At 40.3% G+C, this 9,755-nt stretch overlaps 1 long non-coding RNA gene across 2 annotated transcripts; it reads left to right on the top strand.

Moving 5' to 3' along the window:
• The first annotated feature begins 3,568 nt into the window (after positions 1-3,568).
• On the top strand, positions 3,569-4,895 carry LOC120648671. Of its 2 annotated transcripts, none has more exons than XR_005665031.1 (2): positions 3,569-4,018; positions 4,563-4,895. It is a non-coding gene; the product is annotated as an uncharacterized LOC120648671 (long non-coding RNA). The 2 variants fall into 2 exon arrangements; XR_005665030.1 differs by having other exon boundaries at positions 3,569-4,077.
• The last annotated feature ends 4,860 nt before the right edge of the window (positions 4,896-9,755 follow it).

The following is a 9,755-nucleotide window of genomic DNA, read 5'->3' as shown; positions in this document are numbered from 1 at the left end:
TATCTAGCAGAAGCTGTTGCTGATGGGCAGGCACCATTGATTAGTGCTGAGGTGGTTTCCAAGGTCATCTCGCCTAACAGCTCCAACTCCACTTTCTTCAAAAATGCTGGTTTATCCACTCTCTCCTTGAAGCCTCCGTCAGCTGCTGAACAAGTGCTACTTGAAGAACTTGCTGCGCAGAAAAAAAGCTGCTATCACTGAAGAATTTGCTGAGGTCAGGAAGAGAGTGAAGCAGCAGAGGAAGCGCTGCTGAAGACCTAACAACTGTATGATGAAATGAAGAAGTGACAGGAAGAAAACAATCTCGTCCTTCAGAGAATCTGGCAGCCTAGCATTGCTGGTATCTTTTCTCAGCCCTGATCCTATCATTACCTCCGGTGCTTGTGGGTTCTGAACTATTTTGGTGGTGCGACGAACTATCTATTGTGTTGTGGTGAACTATAGATCCGTTGTCTGTAGTGGTGTGATGAACTATATGTGGTTGTAACTTATGTGGCTCCCTTTCTGTGATTTCCTGCCGCATCATTTCTTCTGTGACAGAATGTAGTCCGTTCGGCTGGCTGGGCTGAAATAGTTGGCTGGGCTGGAATGGAATGATAAAAATGAGGCTGGCGCCAGCTAGAACCAGCCCAGTAAAAAGTTCTGTGACGAAATGGTTCTGTGATGAAAGCACCACGTGCAACTGTATGAAAATGATGCGTGGAACAGCCGGAAACCGACACGTGGAACATCCATAAAACGCCACGTGCAGCACCTCGAAAGTGACATGTGGACCAAGAGGCACACGACATGTTTACAAAAAAGGAAACGACATGTGGGTCACCGAGAGAATGACACGTGGTCAAATCGAGAAAGGACACATGGAAAAACTGGAAGATGACACATGCCAGTTGCTCATATCGCCACGTGGACTGTTATCGGCTCGCAACGTCGCTATCCTCTTTGTGACACATGCTGCCCGCCATGTTACCTGCCAGCGTGGACAAAGCCACGTGGAGCGCCAGCGTGTCCTATGGCGCCTGCCAGCATAGAAGTGCACACGTGGATCTGGGTGTTTAGTGACGTTTCAGCGACGCGTCAATGAAGCAAAAATGGTTTCGCGACAAAATTTCCTTTCGTCGTGAAAAAAACATTTTAGTGACGTTTTGGCTGTTTTGTCAAGGTAGACCTAACTCGATGCTCTGTTTTTGACGAACTAAATTTTGTCACTAATCGTCACAGGATTGTTTACACGACGAATTTGGATCCTTCTGTGAAAAAAGTTGTTCGTCACTGATGCATCGATTTCCACTAGTGAGAGCCGAAGGTCAGAAAATTTGAAAGGTCGCATGGGTTGTGTGTGTGCCTGGAGAGTGGAACTCGAGGCCTGGAGAATGTCTTCTTGGAGATCACATGGGTTGTACGTGATTTAAGAGTTGGGGCCGATGTGTAACAGATGAGATTGTTAGATTTAGTCCAGCATCAGAAATTGATGGTGGAAGAGTACAACATATAAAGTGGGGCTGTCCTCACCCATCAGACTAGTTGAATTAGGCCTGAACCTTGGTTTGTTAGGCTCCAGTGGATTTAGAACTAGTAGGGAGCTGGCTCGTGGGTATAACAGGTCGGGCTGCATTTCGCTGTGCACTCTAACAGTTCCATGGGTGTGTCCCAAAATGGATTTTCCCATAGCTCTATTCTTTTGCAAAGAATAAATCAATTTCGCTACAAGGAGTGGCTAGCATTACTGATCTGCAAGAAATTTTTCACCTACACATCTCAATTGAAGCTTTCAGTCAGTTAGAAACTCTCTTAGGCAACATGATAACTGCAACCTTCATAGTGAGAATGATTCTTGGGTTTACATTTGGGGCAGTCCTCTTTACAGTTCACACAGAGCTTATAAATACATGAAAGGTCGTTGGAAGATTCATCCTGTGTTTCAGTTACTTTGGCATTCTTGCAACCAGCTTAAACATAAATTCTTCTTTTGGTTGCTCTTGAAAGATAGATTAAATGTCAGAGGAATGCTTAGAAGGAGGACAATGCATCTAAATGATTATACCTGATTTCACTGCCCCTGTCAAGATGATGAGACAATTACGCATCTGTTCATGGATTGCCCTTTCTCTCAGCAGTGCTGGATCAATATTGGGTTACATATACAAATTAATTTGGGTCCTTTAGCAGTCCTAGAAGACTTGCAGAGGCAATTGCAGAACCATTTTTCATGGAAGTGATAGTACTTATGTCATGGAGTATTTAGACAACACGGAACAACCTCATATTCAAGAATGAAGCTTTCTCAATTCAAGGGACCAAAAATGCCTTCATAAGGGAATATGCCTTGGTTATCCATAGAGCAAAGAAAAAAATATTTTCCAAACATTGTACAATAGCTAGAATCACGAGCTTAACTGTCAGTTTTGAGTGTTTTTTTTTCTTTTCTCCTGTACTCAGTCAGTTGTACTCTTTTTGGTGTTTTCTTTTTAATATATAACCATTAGGGGTTCAAACCCCTCATGTTATCTAAAAAAAATAGTTTCATGGTATTTTAGATGATGTTGCAATATTGGAAACAATGAGATGAAACCATCCACTTGGAATAGCCTAATGCTAGGTATCAGAAGTCTGATGGATCGGATGTCCTTCCAACCGTTCCATTTTAGACTCGGCTCCCTCATTTCATTCACCTCCACGCTTCTTGTCCCTAAGATTATCGTTATATATATGTGCATGGTACAACATTGGACATATATAGACTATCACTACTACACATGTCTCCTGCAATAACACAGCCCCTTTTCGAGTAATAACGGGCACCGTAGCAAGCGTTATTGTAGTGGGTGGATGATGATGTCATAAGAGCGCCTGTTATTACTGTGAACACTGCAGTAATGGGCGGCCATGATGTCAGCGCACCGAGCATTATTAAAAATGGAGGTGACACAATAGTAACGGCCAACGCTGATGTCACAGATACCCATTGTTAAAAATACAATTTTCAATAATGGGTGGGGCTTACTTCACTACTGCCCGTTATTAGAAAAAGCATCCCCAATGACGGCCAGGGATGACGTCATAGCCGCCCGTTTTGACAAATCGTGTCTACAACAACAGTCAATGGATGATATCATGCGACCGTTATTGAAAACTCTTTGCAATATCGGGCACATGATGATGTCACAGAGCCCGTTACTCCCACATCGAGCCCAGCCCGATAGAAACCCACGCCCTCTCCCTAAACCCTGTCGCTTTTCCCCACCCAACCCTCTTGCGGAGCCCCTGGCTGCCGCCGCCGCCGCCCAAGGGCTCCTCCACGCCCGCCGCTGCCTTCCTCGTCCCCTCCCCGAAGCCCGTGCCGCCACCCTCATGGTTGTCCGCGACGGCAATGCCACCTCCACCGGGCCCTCCTCGAAGCTCGCACAGCAGCCCCCAGGGGGACGTCCGAGCCACCGCCCCCCAAGGGCCTTAGGACGCCTGCGTCGCTGCCGCCCCCAGCGGCGTCCAGAGGCTGGGCCTCTCCGGCACCGTGCCACCACCACCGCACGGGACCAAGCCGCGCTAATGCCACCACCGCACGGTGCCCTCTCTTTCTCTCAACCTCCCTATCAGATCTGCTCTCCCAACCTCAAATCAGATTTGCATATACCGTGGCATGTGTATGCATATATTGTATTTCACTATCTTCTAAAGGCCAGTTTCTAATACACTCCATATATTTACTATTTTTTTATCAAGGCCTGTTGTTTTTTTTGTTGTGTGATCATTCTAATACACTGTGCTCGTGCCAAAAAATAAAGTGCCTCACGTGTATATTGATTGATATATAGTTATGACTTAAGTTCTTCACACATAATGTTTGTCTCATTTTTTTAAAGTTAGTAAAGCAAAAATGCTGAGTTTACTGTCAAAACATACACCTTACACACTCTCATTCACAGGTGCTGCAATGCTCCTTTCTGCCTTAACATTCTTAAGGCATTGTAGTATATCATTCTTTCTTGGAGCTGCATCACCGTATAGCTATCATTCACAGGTGCTTGGCTATCTCCCTTTGCTGAATATTTGATCCATGCCTATCTGCAGCAAAGAGCAGTAAGTACTTAATTGGTATTAGTATAGTGAGCATTGGGTAGTAGAAGCTGTGACTTGATTTATTTACCTAGAAAAAAACACAGAAAATGACTTGATGAGTTGTTAATTCTTTATCTCATAGATTTGTTTTGCAATTGTAGTCCAACTTATTACAAAATTTGTTTATGGATTCCAGAATTCAGTGCCTAAATTATTGCAATTTTAGATCTCTATTGGCACAAGTAGATTATTTTGTTTATTTCATGAGAATGGAGACAACAATTATATAGACTTGGAATAGCTAGATTTGATTTAATTTTCCTGTGGTTTGTTTTAAAGGAACTATTGGACATACATCAGTATTGTGTGATCAGCAAGATAAATCATTCTCTTTTATAACATTGTATTAGTGTACATGGTTATTCATTCATGTCACTCAGGAATAAATCCATCTCCAAAAGTCTCTACCGTCATATATCTGATTGCATTTTAAATATTTATTCCAGCTATGCATAGGATCTGGTATGCGGCAAATCTGTCAAGAACTGGACCTTGGAGGTAACCTTAGATTATAAATAGGATATGTTGTTGATGTAATCTGGATCATGTAATATGTTGTTTAAGGACCCACAGTTAGCTATTAGTGTAGAATAGAAGCAACAATACTGTCATTTTTGCTTGTATGAACCAATGCTAGAGATGAGGCCGAGTGAACATATTGATGTAACAATGTAATGATCAAATGTGTTTTTTTTTGTTTTTCTATAATTATTTTCCCTATCACTATATCCCAGTGTGTGGTTAGAGTTGGAATTGCAGTAGCATTACCAATTTATGTACATTGTGATGTTGTAATGCTAATGTTTTTGTTGTCCTGTTAAGCCTCTGTTACCTCTAATCTAACAGTGGAGTAGATTAGTGGTAACAGGGGCATTTTTTATTTTCTTGAAAAATCACTGCAACAACAGGCATGTTGATGTCATCATTGCCGTTATTACAGCGGCCATTTTAAAAAACGGGCAGCATGATGTCAATGTGGCCGTTATTGCAGTGTGTATTGTCAATAACGGATATTATGATGTCATCATGCTCGTTATTGAAAATAGACACTGGAATAACAGGCCAACTGTGACAGTTATTGCAGTGGTGGAGCCTGCAATGACGTTTACGTAGCAACGGCCACGATGTTCGTTTTTGCAGTGCCATTTTGTCCATTTTTGCAGGGTGCGATTGTAGTAGTATGGTAAAACTACAAGTAGTACCTGTGGGGAAAAAGATAAAATCAAGACAAACTTTTAGTCTTTAGTATAAGGTTACTTATCCGATACTAAAGTTCCATTCCGCGCATCTTGCATACCTTCTTGCCATCTTATATATACAACAAATCTGGTTGGAAAAGGGATGTTTCCTTTTTGAATTCACCCATGAAGCACCTTTTGGTATGCGTGGTAGATTCTTAAACCAACTCTCTCTGTCCCATGAAGAGTGCAATTCTATTTTTTTTCAGACAGATTAGTGATGCCGTGAATGCTAGAACTTTTATGCCCTCATTTGTTTGCCTCATGCGATTAATTTTGGCATGCAAATCAAATCTAACCACTTAATTATGCAAGTAGTTGATATCCAATCTCTAGGATCCACTCTTTATGAGATTTTTTCAAACTCAGGACTGCACTATTCATGGGACGGAGGGAGTATATACATTAGTATTGGTAGATGTTACTAACTGGTATTAATGTGAGGTGGACATCAGTACCAGTTGGAAGACCAACGTACTAAAGGTCTTCAGTACCTTTCGTCCACCACAAACATACTGAATACTGATAGGAATCGGATCTCGTACTAAAGATAGCATTAGTATTGGATCCATTTGTTGCCGGTATATTTGTGGTGGATGGAAGACACTTTCAATCTAGTAATGATAATAACTATACATTAAGCTTTTTATTAGTGTAGTTGTATGGTCTACTATAATGGATGTGTTTTACATGGTGCTTTGACTCCTCGTTGCTAGCTAGGCTTCCCCTTTTGCACATCATAAGTCTAGCTAGGATCCCTACCCACCCATCCAAACATATCCAAACATGTTGGGCTTGCACTATACAAGTCCGGTTGAAGGGATATGCAAGCATCCAATCCCGACACCCATTGTAATTTCCACATCCCATCCATCTTGCCACGCAGATGGGGTCACCTGTTGCCGCATCTAACTATTGGCGAATGCCCATGAGCAACTGTTATAGCATTGACACAATAATGCTATAACAGTTATAGCATTGACAAAATAATATATTATGAATTTTTCATCATTATTTTGTCAATAATTTTGTGTCATAAAGGTTAATTTATTATTAAATATAATAACCTATCATACTAATAATGAAATTTTTTGACATATTTCTCTAAAATATTTTATGATGTCCGCTAACATCTTGCAAAATTTTAAATAAAAACTTTGCTTGTGCATGGATAAACAAAAGATAAATCGTATTAAGGGGTAAAATTGGATCAAATAACATAGTTAGGGAAATTGAACTAACAAATAGTTCAGGGGGTTATTTGGACTTTGATGATACTTAAGGGAATATAATTTGAACTTTTTCCTATAGCATTGATCAGGCCGCATACAAGCATGATGTGTCACCATGGCGCTAGCCCCCACTGTCTGCTTCTGTTCGGTCAAACACCAGCTCAGCCGCTCATGGATGAATTCGTCAGATCGAATATGAATCAGATATGTATAGAATATTTTACAATGTTTAATTCCGAATTCGGATACCAATCTTATCGGATAAGAATACAAAATAAATTGTTCGAACTGGGATACCTTCTCTATTTGAAAGATAGCATCATCACCATTATCAATTTCATCTATCAATAATTTATACTGGATCAACACATTATACAAGTAGATAGTAACGAATCACTATATAATACATATACATGAAGATTGCTAACAAAAATAACATACTTATTAACTATGTCAGCAGCTAGTATATTTTCTCCACGATTACCGTGGCATCTATGTCAAGCTCATGTTCTTTAATCGTCCCACACTAAGGTTCATGGCATCTCCCAACCAAATGCGTGTGTGGCACCTTCCTTCTCTATGTTTGTTCCCTACTAACTCTTCTAGTCGGCTGCTATGGATGCATTTGGTTTGAGAGTGAGGTAAGATGGGATGAATTATCCCTATTTCAAAATAGTAATTAAAATATTTAATTATGTATATTAAAAGTCAATGAAACTATAGACACATAAATAATTTATTAATAGATATTACATATTTATCAAGAAATAAATACATTGAAGTATATAAAATGATAAAAGTCCATTTTACCCCTGAACTTGTTACCAAATCTGAAAAACAACCCCGAACTCGAAAACAAGAAATCTTGCATACCTACACTTCCAATACCGGTCAAATTAATACCCTTGACTGTTTCAAATAGGTTTTTTATGGTGGTTTTGCTTAAGTGGAAGTATGACCCACATGTTAGGAATTTCTCCCATATGACGTTGCAAAAAGCAACAGTAGCAACAGAACTAACCCAACATAAACAATGCTAGCTCGTGATTTGCAAGAGCATGCAACTTGCAAGGATGATAATCTGGTCACAATGGATTTAGAGACCCAAGTGCTGCGGCTACATGGCCGGTTTAACATTACAAGATACCATATAATCTATGACAGAACAATTTTGTCATAGATCACTTAAAAATCGTCAAAAGCAGTGTCGGCGATGGTTTTAGAAAACGTCATGGATTGAGCATCACAGATTAAATCAATCGATGGTTTAACAAAAACCATCACAAATTGAAGCAATCTTCGACATTTCTTATTCGTCATAGATAAACTTTGAGCCCACGCAGCCCAGCTCAGGTCCAGTGTTTGTGATGAAAATAAATGTCATAAACTTCATCACAGATTGAATTGTCATGTGATGTGGTTGCTGACATGGATGGTGACGTGGATGCTAACATGGTAACTATTGCTGACATGGCTGCCAACATGGCTGATGACATGGCGCTCATGACGACATGTCTGCTGATGTGGACAATGATGTGTCTGCTGACGTGGACATTGACTTTTCGTTTCTAGCCCATTTATTAATTGGCCCAGTTTAGAAGTGGGCCATTTTTTGGCCCAACATTTTAGCATATAAATATAAAACATCCCATATACACAGCCCATATAAACACAATAGATTAAACATATCAATCATTACATGAAATAAGTTTTGATCCATCTCAGCATATACATAAAATAGCACAAGTTTTTATTTAGCGTGAAACCATAGTCTAACTTAAGTTTTAGTCTAGTACAAGATCTTACAATAATTGCACCATGGCAATTTTAAACCAATCCACTAGTAGAAACTAGCAGCAACAGCATGCAATCTCAAAGACCATCTTACCATGTAGCTTAAACATGCTCATATATCTGACTCAGAACAAGCTATCCAAACCTAAACAGCAGACGCAATCACCATATGTCCCTTGGCCATGATCTCCATCCTGAGGGAAAATATAACACAGTTCAGTCCAGATCACACTAAACAAGAGATTAATTATTAATATGCAAGTAGGGGATTGTTTTTTGAAATCTAAAGAAGCCAAGCCATAGATCCAAATCACACTAACAAGAGATTAATCATGAATGTACGCAAGGATAGGTGATTATTTTATGAATTCTCCAAAGAAGTCACTAGAACATAGTACTGTAAATACTTACAAATCAATTATTCCAATACAAAAAAACCATGATTCTCCCGATACAAGAAATAGTGAAAGGAACTATAAGAAACAAATGACTGGTGGTCTCCTATGAAAAATAACATAAACTGACTACCAATTATAGTTGGAGATAAACTGACTACTAGCACTAGAGAAAAATAAGATAAGAACAGAGCTACAAACAAATACTTTAACACCAAACTAGTCCTGTCAGCCATGCTTGCAAGAAGTAAATATTTTTTTCTGTAATTATCTGAAATTATGCCCCAAGCATATGCCTCCTACAAGCAGTGGACTGATTGCCCAAAAAGCACCTAGGCCGAACAAGAAAAATGACCGTCAGTTTCAATGCGCAACAAAGTCAAGAGTGGTGGTGAACATTAGCAATTGTTGCAAACCTATCAAACAGCAACAAGAAGTGATAAAGAAACCATATATATGCTGTAGCTTCCAAGAGTATTTTTTTTGCTAAACTACTATATATGCATTTACAGTCACACATACTTGTTGAAACCGATTTAGGGCTAACACATGAACACACTAGAACGTGCGGCGAGCAGCTGCACAACTTGCAGCGCCGCAGCACCAACTGGTCAGACCGATGTGGTGGACCGGTCCGACGAAGATCCAAGTAACACTCGCCCGGGAGGGACCCCATAAGGGCAGGCGCACCTTGGATTCCCCTAGGCTCAGCAGGCCAGCTAGAGCATCCTCAAACGCCATGGAGACGAGGGAAGAACAACATATTGAGGTTGGAAAAGATTAGGGTAAAGGAAAAAGATAAAAAAGATAAATGTGTTTGATAGATGCGATTGGACACGCTCAATCGGTTGTGGCCCTTTATATTTATATGGTGGGGAGGTCTTGCCCCGCAAGGAATCCTTTTACAGATCTAAAACTATGAATTAATCTAATTACACTCGAACTCCTCATGGACCGGTCGGCTCCTGCCGAATCGGCTA

The sequence above is a fragment of the Panicum virgatum genome, chromosome 9K (assembly GCF_016808335.1).
Source record: "Panicum virgatum strain AP13 chromosome 9K, P.virgatum_v5, whole genome shotgun sequence".
NCBI lineage: Eukaryota > Viridiplantae > Streptophyta > Magnoliopsida > Poales > Poaceae > Panicum > Panicum virgatum.
This window is presented reverse-complemented; position numbering and strand designations above follow the sequence as displayed.